We start from the raw sequence: 15,311 nt of genomic DNA on the forward strand, positions 1-15,311 counted from the left end.
GACATGTCACACAACCATTTCTTGGAGCGTGAGAAAGAATCGCACAAAGCAATGCATGGAGCTAGGGTCGATCCTCCACCTCCACCATCAATTGGCAATGTTCACCAAGAGGCTTTGAAGCAAAGTAAGTATTTTTTGGCATTGAACATGGAATTTGAAACATTTATGTGGATTATACTCATCAAATTTTTGAATTCGATAATCTTGTGGTACAGCGACGCTCAATTTTTGCGGCGAAGCGACCCGTCATTAATGTCGGCACATCTGTTTTACCAAGTGGAGCGGGCTTTTAGTGGTTAATCCTTTGGCTTCACATGGTGAGATTAAGAGTGGTGACTGCAATGTGTTGTATTTCTTTACATTTTGTAATTGCATCTATTTTTTTTGTAGATGGCTTGATAGACGTTGCTAGACACAACTCTAGCTTCGCAAAGATTATGGACGATATTGCTCCAACCTTTGGTATGATATCTATACATATTACTTAGTTGGTTTAGGTTGTTATATGCGAGTCATTGTTCTAAGGGTGAGCTTCAAATTCATTGACTTAAACGTTTGTAGGGGTGGGTGGTCAGACTCTTAGGAGATCATTTTGCTCTACATATGCATCGGAGGTTTCGATGGCTCACCCTAGCATTGGTTCAAAGGGTCGGAGCTATGCTTCAACTCTTGACTACATAGTTGTGGCATCAGGTTTTAGCGTAGGCATTCACCCGTCGGCTTGGATACCTCTCATGAGCACCTTACACGATCTCGCTTCGAGGGGGCCTGGGAGGCTTGTCTCATGGGCTGCAGACTTCATCTTCCTCGACTTGTCGTTTGGTGGATCAGACATCACCTCTGGCACTGTGCCATTTTGTGATATTTGCATTGAGAAGAATGTTTGATCGGGTGTTCACCTAGCACATTCTATTATGGATGACTCCAGTTGGTTGCTTGTTATGGCATCTGCAGTTGGTGAGTATATTCAATGCTTTGCATAACACTACAAGTTCATAGAGTTTTTAAAATTTTCCAAATTGATCGTAGGAGGTAGTATTGGATGGATTGAGAGAGTTTGTCGGGCTTCAAAATTGATAGTGGATCGCCGCATTGTAGTATTACATCACTGTGCTTATGGATTTGTTGAAAGTGTTGGTGGTTGTCTGAGGTATTTCTGGGCTTTTTGTTCACCGAAAGAATGATTTTTCAATTAACATAGTCGTGATTATGTTTTTTTTCTTACCTTTCTTGTTGTAGTGTCATTTCTCAGTATTGTTCACGATTCATCAAGCTGGCTCCATACCCCCTTGCTATGTTGCAAAGAGTACTCCACTTTTCCATCGTTTGGGATTATAGTCTCTTGACTCCTACATGTTGCACTATCTCCCTGAGATGTCGCATGCTAGATCTTCAGTGGGAGTGAATTGGCATGGCTCCATGCAACGGAGTCATGCATTCATTGCCTGCTTTATAGAGCTTTTGTGTCAACATGGAGGTTTATGTATAGAGCTTGGTTGTGGCTCTGCACCTATTTTGGTAGCTTGTTTGGCTACAGGTCGTGTTTGTGCTTTAGTGGATAGTGATGATGCCATCATAGTAGAATATGTGCAGCCTTTACTTAACTCTAAATGTGGAGACGAGAGGAGATATCTACCATCATTGATTTGGAGGATGAAGAAGACATTCCATCTAGTGTCTACCCATTTGATAACTAGTGAGCACTTTTGTTTCACTAGAGTTAGCATCACATGGTTTTTGTTTGATTTGTAGGATGAAGTTGACATTCCATCCAGTGTCTACCCATTTGATGACTAGTTAGCTCTTTTATCTGACTAGAGATAGCATCACATGATTCAATTTTCATTTTGCATTCACGTATTGGTATCATTTTTTTAAAAAGATGTGATTTGCATTGTGTAATATTTTTGTGTCTAATTTTTGTAGAGGGTTGATTTTGACAATATATTCTCTATTTGTGGTTTGCATTGTGAAATATTTTGTGTTTGACATTTATAGAGGATTGATATTGATATGTCCTCTTTTTTATGAAAGTGTTTTGCCGATGTATGCAGAGGAGAGGCTAGAACCATGACTGCTGACACAATATACAATTATGGGGTTCAAGAGAAATATCATAGGTGCAATGTTTTCATCGATGATCAGTGTGATTCCTCATATTTGTTACCATATACATGTGGTAGTGATGTGTGTGAACACACTAGGACCGCCAGGGCATCTTTTCCCTCTTTAGGAGGTTTTTCCCCCCGTGCACTGCACATACGCCCATCACTCTAGGGCTATCCGTCTTTCCATTGCACACTAAGTAATACACTCTCTATTGTGTGCCTTGAGCTTCCTTTGTCTTCTCCAAGTTGTGTGCGTTTCTCTGCAACCCTAATTCCAACAATTGGTATCAGAGCAAGCTGCGTCCTCCTGGGCTTAGTCGCCAACTGCTCCAGTATACGCCTGCTCACTTTCTTCGATTTCAGTGAGCCTTGGTGAGCGCTCGTAGGCTGACAAATACCTCGAGAGTGCACGTAGAGCTCGGTTTGCTCAGATTTTTGATTGGGCTCATTTTGGCCTCCGTTTCCACTACGGGTAGTACTGCACAGGCTATTTCGTCATTTTGTGCAGAATTTTTGTCAGTGCCGTTTTCTGCGTAACAGGTGCCTTATAGTCTTCTACGGTTTGTGCTATATAGCACGTGTTGTTCCCGCTCCGTTTCTCCTATTTTCGGACAGTTTTCACATCAGGTGCAACATTTACCATGGCTGATAACAACAACACAAATGTGTTCAAGATGTTTGTTGCTGACGACAGGTTGCATGGGGATAACTACCCTATGTGGGCTTATATGATGCAATATGTTCTTGTGTCAAAGGGCATCTGGAACATTTTGCAGGGCATTGATGTACGTCCTGGTTCTGAGGATGTAGGCGATGTTGAGGATGTTGCAGGTCTTGCTGCAAGGATTGCTGCTGTTAGAGTTGTTTTGCCTAATGTAAAACAAGCTCATTGGGATGTTAAGGATGCGTAGGCTCATGCATTGATTGCGTTGTCTGTGAAGCGCACCATTGTTCCTCACATCCGTTCAGCAAAATCTGCAAAACAAGCTTGGGACATTTTGGCTGGTCTTTATGCAAGTTTCCATGAGGCTAAAATTGGTTTGCTGCGTAAAGAGATGGAGTCGAAGATTATGCATGAGGAAGATGATATGGACACTTTCCTTGCTAGTATCAAGGATATCAATGAGCAACTTATTTTTGCAAGTGAAGTCATTTCAGACAGTTCCCTTGTGCAGACTGTTCTTGATGCCGTACTAGATTCTTACCAAACTTTTGTTAGTACTTGGAGACTTATGACCCAAGGAAATCCTGAAGTTGTCAAGTTTGATGCATTATGCACATTGCTGTTGCAAGAGTCACTTTCCAAAAAAAACAGGACTAGGCAGTGTGTAGTTGAACAGGCTTTTATTGCTTCTCAAAGAAAGGGTGGTAACAACAATGCAGCCACTTCTTATGGTTCTGCGCGAGTGGCAAAAATACTGTTCCTAATGCTTCTGCTGGCAACACTTCGTCTAGCAATTTTGGTGATAAGGGCAAAAAGAAGATGCGTTGCCATTATTGTAAAGCTAATGATCACCTGATCAAGCAATGTCCTAAGTTGAAGGCAAAAGAGGCTAAGAAGAAAGAGGGTGGTTCCACTGCAAATGCTGGTTCCACTACAAATGCAGCCATTGTTGAGTCTTCTGTGAAAGGAGACTGTAATGCTGATGTTGATGCAGAATGGGCTTCTAGCGTAGAGTGCACTTACAATCTTGCTGTCCATGATGCATGCTTGTCAATTACTGCAGATTCACATGTGTGGTATTTTGACAGTGGTGCTACAAAGCACATTACCTCACATCGTGAATTGTTTACCTTTCTCGAGTCTGTCCCTCATGGGAATTCAGTCACTTGCGCCAACAATGCCTCTTATCCGGTTCAGGGAGTTGGAAAGATTGTGCTTACTGCTGCAAATGGCAGTTCCTTCACACTTGTTGATGCACTTTATGTACCTGGGATCAAGAAGAATCTCTTGTCTGTATCCGCACTTGCTAGACTTGGACTTGTAGTCAAATGTGTGGATGACAGATGTACAGTTCATGATCTCAGTTTTGGCGATGAAATTGTTGCATCAGGCTTTTTGTGCCATGGGCTGTATAAGCTCACTTTGTATGACAAGTGTGGATAAAATTTTGCAAATGCTGTTGCAGATTCAAGGGCTATTTCAGATGCAAAACTTTGGCATGCACGTTTTGGTCATCTGAATTTTGCCAGTTTGCTGCGTTTGCAAAAATCTGATATGGTTGCTTCTTTGCCGCCTCTTGAAGCACCTATCAAACATGTTTGTGAAGGCTGTATTTTGGGTAAGATGCAACGTTCTAAGTTTCCAAAGGATGGTTCAGTTCGGACCATATGCAGGTTGCAGCTTGTGCATAGTGATGTTTGTGGGCCCATGCAAACTCCGCCTTGGGCAATTACATGTACTTCGTGACTTTCATTGATGATTACTCCAGGCATGCATGGGTATTTCCGCTTAAAGAGAATTCCAAAGTTTTTATGTGCTTGAAACAATTTCTGGCTATGGCTGAAAATGTCTCAAAATGTACTATGGGCACCCTCCGTTCCGATCGAGGGGGGGAGTATATGTCTCATGAATTTAATGCATTTCTGGCTAGTCGTGGGATAAAACACCAATGTACAATGCCTTATACACCTCAGCAAAATGGTGTTGCTGAGAGGAAAAATAGGTCACTGACGGAAATGGCACGATGTATGGTCAAAAGTCAAGCTTTGCCGCATTCTTTTTGGCTTGAGGCCATCATGTGTGCCACTTATGTACTTAACAGGTGCCCTACGAAAGCTTTGCAGTCTATTACTCCATATGAAGCATGGCATGATAGAAAACCTTCTATTGAGCACATGCGTGTTTTTGGCTGTTTGGCATATGCTTTGGTGCCACAAGTGCAACGCAGAAAATTGGATGATAAGGCTGTCAAATGTATTTTTGTTGGTTATAGTGCTGAAAGCAAAGGTTACAGTTTGTATCATCCACAAACAAAACGTATTCTGGTTTCTCGGGATGTAGTGTTTGTGGAAGATTCTGTTGAGCCCTTGCTGTCATGTACTAGAGACAGTAATGTAAGCTCATAGGACATTTATGACACTTTGTTGCCTCTTTTTAGTGGTGGAAATACGAATGTAAGTTCAACCGAGGCAAATGTACAACCTATGGGGGTTTCTGAAAATGTTCTAGATCAGCCTATTTCTGAAGCAGATGTACATGATGTACTTGATGAGGAAAGGGCTGAAAATGAGCAGGCTAGAGGTATGCCAAAATGGCTGGTGCACACTTTGCGTGACAGTAAATTGGATGCACCTTTGTCTAGTCGTACTCCTTCAGGCTCTCGCCATGCATCTTATGCATCAGATTGTTATGCTTTGGCTGTGTCTAGTTTACATGATGTTGAGGAGCCTCTGTCTTTTGAAGAAGCACAGAATTCGGAAAATTGGATGGTTGCCATGCAATCAGAATATGATGCACTTATAGAAAATGACACATGGACTTTATGTGATTTGCCTCCTGGCAAAAAGGCCATTGGTACGAAGTGGGTTTACAAGTTGAAACGCAAGCCGGATGGTGAGATCGATCGCCATAAGGCTTGACTTGTTGTAAAAGGTTATGCACAGTAAAAAGGAATAGATTATGAAGAGACTTTTGCTTCGACTTGTCGTATGACTACTGTGCGTTTTCTATGTGCAGTGGCAGCTCATTTTGGTTGGGATGTACATCAATTAGACATTGTTACTGCTTTCTTGAATGGTGACATATTTGAGGAAGTTTATGTAACGCAGCCTCACGGTTTTGTCATAAATGGACAAGAGGACAAAGTGTGAAGATGTAAGAAGGCTTTGTATGGGTTGAAGCAATCTCCTCATGCTTGATATGAGAAAGCTGACACTCATTTGGCTAAACGAGGCTTTCGTAACAATCCAACAGAAAGCATATTGTATGTAAAGCATGAGGGTGATGTACTTCTCATCGTGGTTCTTTATGTTGATGATTTGCTGATCACTGGACCAAATGAGAGACATATTGCTGAATTTAAGGTTGATTTGAATGCTACTTTCAAGATGAAAGATTTGGGGCTGTTGCATCATTACTTGGGTATACAGTTTAAGCAGTGTGATGGTGGTATTGCCTTGTATCAGAAAAGTTACATAGAGACATTGCTATGTAAGTTTGGACTTGAGGATTGCAAACCTATTGCCACTCCCATGGAAACAGGTTTGAAGTTGATTCTACATGATGCTGGCGATCCTGCTGATGTCACTCTTTACCAAACTACTGTTGGCTGCCTCATTTATGTATGCAACACAAGGCCAGATATTCAGTTTACAGTCTCACAGGTCAGCAAATTTATGCATAGACCAGGGTCTAAGCATTGGCAGGTTTTCAAGAGGATTTTCCGCTACCTTAGTGGCACTTTACATCTTGGCTTGTTTTATCCCAAGGGGGGATCATTGCCACCAGACTTACATGCTTTTTTGGACTCAGATTGGGCTGGTTGTTTTGACACGAGAGTGTCCACAAGTGGTTTTTGTTTCATGCTTGGGAGTTCATGTATATCATGGTTGAGCAAGAAGCAACTTACTGTGGCCACTTCGAGTTGTGAGGCTGAGTACAGGGCAGTCTTCACAGCTACGATTGAGTGTGTATGGCTCAGATGCCTTATGGCTGATTTGGGTGTTGGACAGGACACTGCCAACACTATCTACACTGATAGTCAGAGCGCATTGGCAGATGCGAGGAACCTAGTTTTTCATGCTCGCACAAAGCACATTGAGGTGCATTACCACTATGTCAGGGAGAGGCTCTCAGCAGGAGAGATCAGCTTGGCTTATGTGCCAACACAGGACAACCTTGTAGATCTTTTCACAAAGGCATTGTCTCGTGAGAAGCTTGAAGCCTTCCGCAAAGCTTTGGGTTTACTCCCCTTTGTGGACTGATCATGTCCTTAGGGCATGGAACTTCCCTTTACTCATGTGCCAGCTCTCGTTCACCGCATCACTCCAGGGGGGATTTGTTACCATATACATGTGGTAGTGATGTGTGTGAACACACTAGGACCGCCGGGGCATTTTTTCCCTCTTTAGGAGGTTTTTCCCCCCATGCATTGTATATACGTCCATCACTCTAGGGCTATCCATCTTTCCATTGCACACTAAGTAATACACTCTCTATTGTGTGCCTTGAGCTTCCTTCGTCTTCTCCAAGCTGTGTGCGTTTCTATGCAACCCTAATTCCAACAATAGTCATGGGCTCTATGGTGTCACGTCAAGAATCTTTGTTTGTTGAGTGCTTGTCTTCAAATATTTATGTTGAAACAACTTATCACTTATGTAACTTTGGACATTTTGCAAAAGAGATGTCGCTCTTAAGCAAAAAGTATCTATTCGTGTTTTGGCTAGCTAAGAATCTACTAAGTGATATATGAGAAATTTGAGTAATCCATGCACACATTGACACTAATGTTTTTTATGTATATCAAACTATAACTATCATGTCTAAACCTTGAAACCTCACAATAGATTCACATTAGTCTTATTGCTAACTTTTTTGCCATAACACCCTTGCCATTCATGCCTACAATCTTCCATCTTCATTCATTCGCTTGGATTTTAGTTCGCTCAAGAATACTCACTCGCCGCATGGTAGGACTCACAAAAAATAGGCCATGGACCTCATTTTTTAGTAAAGCACTGCTACATGGTGGCTCAATGCTTGCAACAATACCTACAAGTGTGTATCAATCATATGCACCTATAGGTCTTCGTACTCATATAGCTCCTACCTCTCCCATTGTTTCAACAACTTATGCTCCACAATCACAACATCCAAGCTCGTTATGCCACGGGAGGTTGCAATTCCTAGTTTGCGGGTAGCTTCAGAAGAAGGCTGGGATGGTAACCCTCTAGTTGAGTGTTTATATATCCTTGAGAGGCTAGACGAAGAAAAATATGTGGGAAAAGGACATATAGAGTATGCAAAATCACCCCACAAGGTACCATTCGTGTGGAAACTCTTGATGGAGTTGAAACCATTGGATTCCTCAATGGGAGTAAATTTAAAAGATACTACGATCCTTTAAGCCAAGAGGAGCTACGTGCCATTCATAAAAAAAAGACAGCCAAGGTACAAGAAAAATTGAAAAAGATATAAGCTCAAGCTGAGACTAAGAAGCAACAACAACATATTAGACACCAACGAGAGGCCAACCTTGGAGTTACACATGCGTTTCACGTTGAAACAGAGGATGATTGGTTGGACTCTAACACACCTCTACGATACCCTATTGAGTTAAATAACGCCAATGGGAAAGTTCTATATAACACCTTATTGGACACAGATGCTAAATATAATCTATTGGCATATGGAGTGTGGTGTCAATTAAGAAAGCCATCTCTAGATTAAAGTACTATCCATGTCAAGGGTATCAAAAAGAAAGAAACTACGGTTTTTGGAATCTGACACACTTCTGTCAATTATGACAATGGGGTTGTAGCTCAAGAATTTTTGGTCATGCCTACTGGAACTATGGAAGGAAATATAAACCTAGGACTCACGTGGATGATAGCGACCAAATGCACTATTGATTGGGAGATTTGGAGTGTCACAACACAAAAAGCAACTCTTAGCCCTGCCACTCAAGTGATAGTCCCTGAGATATCACCTCTCGATAAAATACAATCCAAAATAGTGCATGTCCAAGAGGTTGAACCATCTATGACTATAGCCCACATGACTATAGCCCAACCCTCTAGAGCTTCAACTTCTGTAGCTGAAATTAAGCTTGAGACACATAAGACCCATCGTGATATAACAAAGAAAACATACAAATGAGTCTCTAAAGCTTCTTTAGCGACCATTTTGGATACTAAAAAATAGGAGCCTTATAAGAAACGTCCCACTTGCTCCCAAAAATGTAGGAAAACGTTGCGTTGGATTTCTAAATGACTATTGGAAGCCCAAGGCTACTATGAAGGAAATGATCAAATCTAGGTGCCAAAACAAAAATTGTTCTTACTTGTCACCTAACCCAGGTGAGTCAAATCCTGTAACGATAAAGTCGCTCGAAGATCGTGGGGAAGGGAAAGATCACAGAACACTGTACACCTGATTCGGAGCTAGTTTGGATATCCAAGCGAGAAAGACTTATTTAGCTCAACTCAAACATAGAAAAAACAAATGAAGCTTCTTGCTCTTCATGTAGTTCATATACAAAAATAGAAGCTTCGACACAATATCCACCTACCATTGTACATATCCATACAAACAAGAAAGAATTTGCACCTCCCATTGTAAGTTCACCACCTACAACAACGTTACAAATAAAATCATGGGAGAGTACCTTACCACCCTTGCAACTAGATGAAACACCTAGGGCGATCAAAAACTACCGATCAAAGTCTTCACCCATAACAACTTGGAACAATTGGTTTCAAAAGGTGACGACATCGTTCCAAAAGATATGATCTACTTATTTGCTGACATCCGTCATTCACTTGCTCCCCTCTTAACCTTCCTCCTAGACCTCTCAATCTCCCCAATCTTAGGGATTGTATATATATAGCCCTATACTCAAGAAACAAAAATAAAAAAAGTAAAAGACAAGAGCGACCAAACAAAAATATGAAAACCTACAAATTCATAATAACACATTATGCACAAGGACACGACCTTTTGACATGACCCTTATAATATTTGCACTCTAACCAAAATCTATCTGTGTTATAGACATGGCTAGTATGATAGAGTCATCCACTCCTACCTTGGGTGAGAGGTACCCTCTTTATTTTTCACAAGTGTTTCACATAGTCTACCCGGTGCTTGCTTGTGAATGTGATTTCGTAGATACACTAGCGTGTGAGAAGAATTTTGAGGAATTAGAATGGCTGATATTTCTCTTGACCACGACTGATCCATACTTGGTAGCGGATGTCTCTCTGATTGCACTAGCTTACCCTCTTGACCAAGATGACTATAGACGTCTAGTGACATTCTTAGTGAACATTTGTGCCTCTAAGATGAGGAAGAGTTACATGATTACACGGATGACACGTATGGTCTCATGGATGATGACTTTATTTTTCTCAATGATGACAAGGATAGGGGTTAGACCCAGGGCTACCCGCCCATCTATTCAATATCCTGTTCCCTTGACTCTCTAGGGGGGTGCAAATAATTAGGTTATGGTTCCTTATGTTGTTTGATTGTGTTCAATAAAGGTTGGTGTCTCTTGCCACTGATGTGCCTCCTAGAGGTATTCCTTGTGTTTTCTAGTGTGTACAGGAACGTATTCTAGTAATTGCCATTTTGAACTTCATGAAATCCTTGTCTCATTCACTCTTTGAATCGAGCATGATCATAGACACGAACATGTGTTTCTTGTCCATTTGCATTGCCTCTTGTATTTTTTAGCATCCATGTTTGCTTGATTTAATTGTGATTGTAGCACAATATATTTAGCACATTTATTTAATCTTAAAACATTAGATTCATTTTAATTTTTTGTCATAATCCCTTGTCTAAGTTTAAGAATCAAACAGTCCGACTAAGTTAGTTTGACCAAGTTAGGCGTTAGAGATCTTCTCTTAATACCATGGGGAATGCCTTTCTAATAATCAATGGTTACTTTAGGTTCTTAATCTGATTTAGGCATCATTGTGTGCAATGTACTAGGGCTTTCTAGTGGGCTTATTGAGCTTTAGCTTAAGTATTATAAAGGGAGTTTACTAGTGTGATGAGCCTAGGGAAAGTAACAATGTCAATATAAACCCCCAAAGTTACAAAATCGAAAGGCAATGAAAAAAAAAAAGAAACAAAAGTGCCAAGAATGTAAAATCTTAATTTGGTACTTCACTCACATGTATTGCCTATGGTACTAGAGCCCTAGAGGTTTCCAGTGTGGGCGCTTTTCTTTGAAAAGAAAAATGCCCAAGGCATACAAAATAAGCACACACGTCAAAAATTGAATCAATGTGAAAAAACTTTGGGGAGTCAAAGAAAAGAGAATAATTCAGTTGATGATTACATGAGCAATTCCTTTTATTGTAGCTTAACTACAAGGTCTTCTAGGTATAGCTTCTAGTCAGTTCTTGAACATGAAATACTTTGCTCTCACAATTGAACAGCTTAATTGACCAGGGAGAATTGAAAATCTTGCCCATGGTATTAATAGTTGAAACTCTAGTGCCTCCAGACTGTTAGATTATTGATCCCATATTTGTTTATTTTCTTGACCTCTACAACTGCTTATGTGTTTAATTATATTACAGTTTAATGTTTACTGCTGACAAATTATTTAATATTTTGTTACCAATCAATTCGTGTGCTTACTCACTGCATATGATGTTTAATTGTATATGAGAATGCAATTACTGTGCCAATTTTGGTTGATTTTGCAGTGCTTGAAGAAGGCTAAGGGCATTCAACCTCAGATGCTCTTCCACCTTGATGAACGAGCTTCATCTCAATAGCTTCCGAGGACGGAATCTACATCAGAAAGGGGGGCATGTCAACCCTCACGGACACCCTAGATAGCCTTTGACGGATCCCTTATTATTCATTTGGTTGAGTCATGGACTGGGATTGTACCATTTCTTTCTCCAAAGTGGTTGGCTCTCCAGGATGAGCAACACCTACTCAGCTATCACTAGAACATTTTTGTAATCACCCTTTAGATTTGGTTCGAGAGTGAGTAGTAGCTTTTTTTTCCCCAGAGTAGGGCCTCTATCTTCATCAGTGGTAAGGTGACCATTTCACGGCCAAATTTTTTCACATGCTCGTTAGGTTTGAGCATCACGACTCTAGCAGTTTGAGCTCTATTTCATATACTCTTTGTGGGGCCCTTTTGGCATGTCTTATATCCATCTTCTAAGCTTGTTCCTAGCATCTGTGGATTCTTTCTCTTCTTCAATATCTTATATTTCTCCCTTGGATAATGTACTTGGGAGATCCACTAGGGGCATGCCAGTGCTTTCAAACTCTACATGATTTGTTTAGGTGAACGATACTATCGTCTTTGACTAGAGAGAACACCCAGTTCCAATGCTTTGGCATGTAGTTCCTTGGTGTGTATCTTTGCATGAGCAATGAGGTCCGCTTTATATTTGGCCAATTGATCCTCAAGATCTTTGAATTTTTCTTCTCTTTGAGAGTTTGTCGTGAGATCTCAACCATGATAAGTTTCCACTGTAGCTTCTGCTGCTCGCGCTCCGCTTTCAAGGCTTTTATTTCTTCAGCATTTGTAGTAGATATAGTGATGTGGAGGCCAGTGTAGGTACCTCTTGAATGGATAGGATGGTGGAGAAGGTGTGCTTTACCATGTTGTGAGACTCACACAACTTGGAGTATTACTTCTTCTCCCCTCCAGTGCCTCTTCTAGTGATTGTTGTTGCACTTGAACCTCTGTATTGGTTTCAATCTACCTTTCTAAGTATGAGTAGATGCTTTTAGCATCTTCTCTCTCTCTCTCTCTCTCTCTCTCTCTCTCTCTCTAGAGCTTCTTGGAGCTGCTCTTTGTCCGCCTGAAGAAAAAAGACAACTCAAGGAGCAAATCAAGGAAACTCCCCCAAAGACGGATCAAGTTGTTGAGACCTCTTAACAACGAGAGACACAAGCAAGAAGAGAGGTACCACCTCTCACACATGAAGATGGGGTGGTGGCTGAAAAGATCCTTGAATAGTTTGATCTTAAGGAGAATCTGGAGATGATCAAGCTCCAATTTATATCCAAAACATGATCTCACACCTGCGGGTCCAAGATGCTAAAGATGTTAAGGCAAAAACACAAAAAACCAACCAAGATATAGAGTGACTAAAGCTACAAGTAAATAGTTTGTAGTCTAGATCTTTCATTTCCATTGGAACTTTTGTTTTCTCTTTAGCAGATTCCTCATGAGCAAATTGTTAGCTTTTAGGAGACTTCAAGGGTGAGTCCAAATCTATCATTTGGACTCTTCCTCTTTTTTTTGCTCAGCTTTCCTCTTTAGAACTCCATGGCTTCTTTGACAAGAGAACCTGGCCAACCTAGCTTTCGCTCGTACTTTCTGGCATCTTTCTTCTTTGAGCTTCTTGAGGTTTTTTTCAAGATCAACATCATCATCATCATCAAAGGGATGTTGAACTTGCTTGGCTTTCCCCATCTTCTTTTTCTCTTCGGCTATCTTTGCCAATCTTTCCTTTCAGGGATGTTGTGCTCTCTCCATAGACCTTTGGGCTTGAGATTTTTGAATTTGATTTGTTTGTTGTGTTCTTTTTTTTATCAATGGTATTTTCACATCTTCCTCTTTAGATGATTGCTATTCAGATGGGACATCTTCTTTCCCTTTAATTTCACCCTAGAGCTCAAAGTTAGACTTGGTGGCCTCATTGTCAGGATTTTGTGCTCTAGAGATTTGACCTCTTGTTCTTCTCTTTGTAGGAGTGGTTGATAAGCTCCCCACTATCCTTACATTAGGAAGAGGATGGGGTCTAGGAGGGCGTCTTCATTTGCCATGAGATTATGGAGGTGATTAACATTTGGACAAATAGATGCATGCCATGTGTGCAACAATGGTGGGTGTATAAGAGATGTGTAAGAGTGGTCAAAGGATGCACTTTCCCCCCCAAAAAGGGGGATGAAAAATTTATGAATTTCGGCCTTCCATAACTACATGTAAATTGTAGATCTAGAATCTACATATGCCAAGCTCTTTACATAGATATGTTACATGATATACTTTTGCTTGCTAGATTTTAAATTTCATTTTGGGGGGGAAAATTGAGTTCAAATAAGCTAGCCATTTTACCTGTCTAAATTCAAAAGTTGTCCTTTGATTGTTTTCTTAATACTAAAGCTTTGACTTCTTAAACTACCAAATAAAGAGGCCCTCCTAGACTCCATTCTATTCCTAATGTTGCATGATGGGCCTTGTGTAGTATATTGCACTGAGACTTGCCTTCAAGTAGATCTTCGAGTGTTCCCAAGGCTTAGTAAGCTATCTTGGGTAGCATTGGTCCTAAGTTCATATATATTTTGTTCTTGTCACTGCCCTTCAAGTTCGCTTCCACTAGATTCTCTTAAGTGTAACTTTCCAGATCACACTTGATCACCCTTCTCTTCGCTAATATGTACTACCACATGTAGTATTGGTTTTGTATATCGGGGTGGCTTTTGGACCTTTAAGTGTTGTGAGATCAGTTGCAAGGGCAATTCTATCTCCAAATAGATAAGATCCTTGTACATAAGCTTGTGTCCTTGCTACTTTTTGAATGCCTTGTCATTATCAATATCTTTCATCTTGTGTAGCAGGTTGTGACTTCCTATTGGTGAAGAGCATGGCAAATCAAATCATTGGTAATACTGACTCTTATTGCAACTCCATCGTTGTTGGTTAATGTGGCTTGTCTCTTGTATTGAATAGAGCTCATGGGATCGTATGCTCTTTGGAAGTACGTCCCCCAAGGAGGTAGTCTGGAAAAGCTATCAAGCTGGAGGCATCTGACACTGTCTAGGACTTCATGTTTCTGATGATGCAGCATCCATAGTTCTTTAGGAAAAATTGTCACCTTAACTTTGGTTCCCTCGATCGCTTGGAACTTGCCGATGAAAATATTTTCATGGTATTTTTGCAAGCTCCTCATTTGTTACATGAGCTTTCTCATTGGATGAGATGTTAATATTATCATAGAGTGCTTCTTTCCAATCCTTTTGGGCTCATCTATGTGGAATCTGCTATCAAAGTTCAATTGTTTAGGACCCAAAAGTCAATCAAAAAGTCAAAATAACACAAACTTGACCATAAAATGAAAAATAAGCATAACTTGAGAAAAATAGTTCCAAATTTGACAAAACTTCACCAGTGTGACTAGACAACTACACACACTAGGTCAAGTTGATTAAGGTCAACTCTGGGTCAGGGGTATATGGATTGCGATCCATGTTGGAACACATTTTGAAGTGCTCTCTTGACCATCTGATTTAGCATGCTTAAGAGATGCTATGGGTGAAAAATTTTGTGATTTGGATTGCTAGTTTGGGTTTTAAGACAGATTTTGCAAATTTTCAGTAGACTTAGAGAATTCCAGCATTTTCACAAGGGTTTTGGTATTCAAATGTCTTGAAACTTTAGGGTTAGGATGAAATTGCATTTGGGACTTGATGGCTTGGTTCTAGTTCTGAGATTTGAAAAAGGTACATGGATCGCAATCCATGTTGGACAATATTTTGGGATGAAACTTGGG

General features: G+C 40.5%; 1 long non-coding RNA gene across 1 annotated transcript; it reads left to right on the forward strand.

Moving 5' to 3' along the window:
- Nucleotides 1-257: 257 nt before the first annotated feature.
- LOC147439261 (uncharacterized) lies at nt 258-14,773 on the forward strand. Its single transcript, XR_015184566.1, has 4 exons — nt 258-317; nt 391-462; nt 14,380-14,424; nt 14,492-14,773. It is a non-coding gene; the product is annotated as an uncharacterized LOC147439261 (long non-coding RNA).
- The last annotated feature ends 538 nt before the right edge of the window (nt 14,774-15,311 follow it).

The sequence above is a fragment of the Adiantum capillus-veneris genome, chromosome 16 (genome assembly GCF_014529385.1).
Source record: "Adiantum capillus-veneris isolate H3 chromosome 16, ASM1452938v2, whole genome shotgun sequence".
NCBI lineage: Eukaryota > Viridiplantae > Streptophyta > Polypodiopsida > Polypodiales > Pteridaceae > Adiantum > Adiantum capillus-veneris.